We start from the raw sequence: 3,314 nt of genomic DNA on the forward strand, positions 1-3,314 counted from the left end.
TGGAGAAGACTCTTGAGAGTCCCTTGGACTGCAAGGAGGTCCAACCTGTCCATCCTAAAGGAGATCCGTCCTGGGTGTTCATTGGAAGGACTGATGCTAAAGCTGAAACTCCAATACTTTGGCAACCTCATGCAAAGAGTTGACTCACTGGAAAAGACCCTGATGCTGGGAGGGACTGGGGGCAGGAGGAGAAGGGGACGACAGAGGATGAGGGATGGCATCACCAACTCGATCGACATGAGTTTGAGTGAACTCCGGGAGTTGGTGATGGACAGGGAGGCCTGGCGTGCTGCAATTCATGGGGTCGCAGAGTCGGACATGACTGAGCGACTGAACTGAACTGAACTGAGCCTCTGCTGCTGCTGCTGCTGTCACTTCAATCATGTCCGACTCTGTGCGACCCCATAGATGGCAGCCTACCAGGCTCCCCCGTCCCTGGGATTCTCCAGGCAAGAACACTGGAGTGGGTTGCCATTTCTTTCTCCAATGCAGGAAAGTGAAAAGTGAAAGTGAAGTTGCTCAGTCGAGTCCGACTGGAATAAGCAAGGAAGCAGATCCTTGCCTAGAGCATCTAAACACACTGATGATAGCCCAGTGAGACCTATGTTAGACTTCTGACTTCCAGAATTGTAGGCAATAAAGCTGTGTTGTTTTAAGCCACGATGTTTGTATTAATTTTTTATAGCAGCAACATAAAATGAATCCATCCCTTTATTATAAATTCTCATGGGACATGTTTAGCTAAAAAAGTCATTACACTAATTATTTGGTCAATGTCTGTTTCCTTTCTTAAAAAGAGCGTATTTGCAGTCTGTCATGTTTATAACTGACTTAGCACATTGCCTGGAATTTTGGGTTCTCTGTAAATATTTGTCAAATTTGTTGCTGTTCAGTCACTAAGTTATGTCCAACACTTTGCAACCCCATGAACTGCAGCACGCCAGGCTTCCCTATCCTTCACTATCTCCCTGAGTTTGCTCAAACTCATGTACATTGAGTCAGTGGTACCATCCAACCATATATTCTCTGTTGCCCCCTTCTCCTCTTGCCCTCAATCTTTCCCACATCAGAGTCTTTTCCAATGAGTAAGCTCTTCACATCAGGTAGACAAAGTATTGGAGCTTCAGCTTCAGTGCCAGTCCTTCCAATGAATATTCAGGATTGATTTCTTTTAGGATTGACTGGTTTGATGTCCTTTCAGTCCAAGGGACTCTCAAAAGTCTTCTCTAGTACCACAGTTCAAAAGCATCAACTCTTCAGTGCTCAGACCTCTTTCTGGTCCAACTCTCACATCCGCACATGACTATTGGAAAAGCCATAGCTTTGACTAGACAGACTTTTGTTGGCAAAGTGATGTCTCTGCTTTTTAATATACTGTCTAGGTTGATCATAGCTATTCTTCCAAGAAGCAAGCGTCTTTTATTTCATGGCTGTAGTCAACATCTGCAGTGATTTTGTAGCCCATGAAAATGAAATCTGACACTGTTTCCACCTTTTCCACATCTATTTGTCCTGAAGTGATGGGATGGATGCCATGATCTTTGTCTTTCAAATGCTGAGTTTTAAGCCAGCTTTTTCACACTCTTCTTTCACCTTCATCAAGAGGCTCTTTAGTTCCTCTTTGCTTTCTGCCATAAGGGTGGTGTCATCTCCATATCTGAGGTTGTTGATATTTCTCCCAGTAATTTTGATTCCAGCTTGTGCTTCATCCAGCCCAGCATTTCATATGATATACTCTGCATATAAGTTAAATAAGCAGGGTGACAGTATACAGCCTTGACATACTCTTTTCCCAATTTTGAACCAGTTTGTTGTTCCATGTCCAGTTCTAACTGTTAATTCTTGTCCTGAATATAGATTTCTCAGGAGGCAGGTAATGTGGTCTGGTATTCCCATATCTTTAAGAATATTCCACAATTTGTTATGATCTATACAGGCAAAGGCTTTAGAGTAGTCAATGAAACAGATTTTTTTTTTTTTTTTTTTTTGGCATTTCCTTGCTTTTTCTATGATCTAGTTGGCAATTTGATCTCTGGTTCCTCTGCCTTTTCTAAAACCAGCTTGTACATCTGGAAGTTCTCAGTCCACATACTGTTAAAGCCTAGCTTGGAGAATTTTGAGCATTACTTTGCTAGCATACGAAATGAGTGCAATTGTATGGAAGTATGAACATTCTTTGGCATTGCCTTTCTTTAGGATTGAAATGAAAACTGACCTTTTACAGTCCTACGGCCACTGCTGAGTTTTCCACATTTGCTGGCATAATGATCGCAGCACTTTGACATCATCATCTTTTAGAATTTGAAATAGCTCAGCTGGAATTCCATCACCCTCACCAACTTTGTTCATAGCAATGTTTACTAAGGCCCACTTGCCTTCACACTCCAGGATGTCAAATTAGTGAACTATATATGTAGTAAAATATTCGTATCCAAGTAATGCCCAATCCACCCCCAAAGCTGAGTTTTTTGTGACTAAATGATATATGCAAGGCCTTAGATTTTTTAAAAAGGATCACTTTAAAAAGAGAAACACTTTTAATTTATAAACATTAAAAGGATGCAAGATTGAGTGAGAAATATGAAGGATAGTCAAAGAAGATCATGGTCGGAGGAGCCTGGTGGGCTGCAGTCCATAGGGTCACAAAGAGTCGGACATGACTGAGCGACTTCACTTTCACTTTTCACTTTCATGAACTAGAGAAGGAAATGGCAACCCACTCCAGTGTTCTTGCCTGGAGAATCCCAGGGATGGCGGGGCCTGGTGGGCTGCCGTCTATGGGGTTGCACAGAGTCAGACATGACTGAAGGGACTTAGCAGCAGCAGCAGCAGCAAAGAAGACCAAGTATACATTTAAGTCCCTAAAGAATAAAACCAAAACAAAGGAATGGAACAAATTTTAAAAATTGTAACTCAAAAATTTTCTAAAGTTAAAAAAATATTTGAAACTATATATTGAACAGCACTCATACTTGAGAATATCAACTTAGAAAAATCAACATTAGGCATATTTTAGTAATTATGGAGTATTTTAACTTGACAATTTCCTATGTCCTAAAGAATCAGATTCTCGTGCAGAAGAAATAGAAATAAGCAGAGTGGAAGTAAAAATCTTTAGTTCAAGAGATATTTAAAATTTAAGGACACATGCACACACATTTCCTAGATCTGTCTACTGAAAAGGTCTAGAAACAATGACTAACCCAGAATCAGTGAACATCATTAAAGCCCATACTATCCACAATGTACCATTTCCCAATAAGAGGAACCATGATTGTTTAGACTAATGGCTAATTTCAGGTCAGGAAGAGTAA

At 40.7% G+C, this 3,314-nt stretch overlaps 1 long non-coding RNA gene across 5 annotated transcripts in view; it reads right to left on the bottom strand.

Moving 5' to 3' along the window:
- Positions 1-3,314, bottom strand: part of LOC147375741 (uncharacterized) — a 629,781-nt gene that overhangs the window by 467,954 nt on the left and 158,513 nt on the right. The gene's annotated exons all lie outside the window — the stretch shown is intronic.

Source organism: Bos grunniens, chromosome 3 (genome assembly GCF_055505025.1).
Source record: "Bos grunniens cultivar Pamir isolate PY7600 chromosome 3, Bosgru_T2T1.0, whole genome shotgun sequence".
In the NCBI taxonomy this organism is placed as follows: Eukaryota; Metazoa; Chordata; class Mammalia; order Artiodactyla; family Bovidae; genus Bos; species Bos grunniens.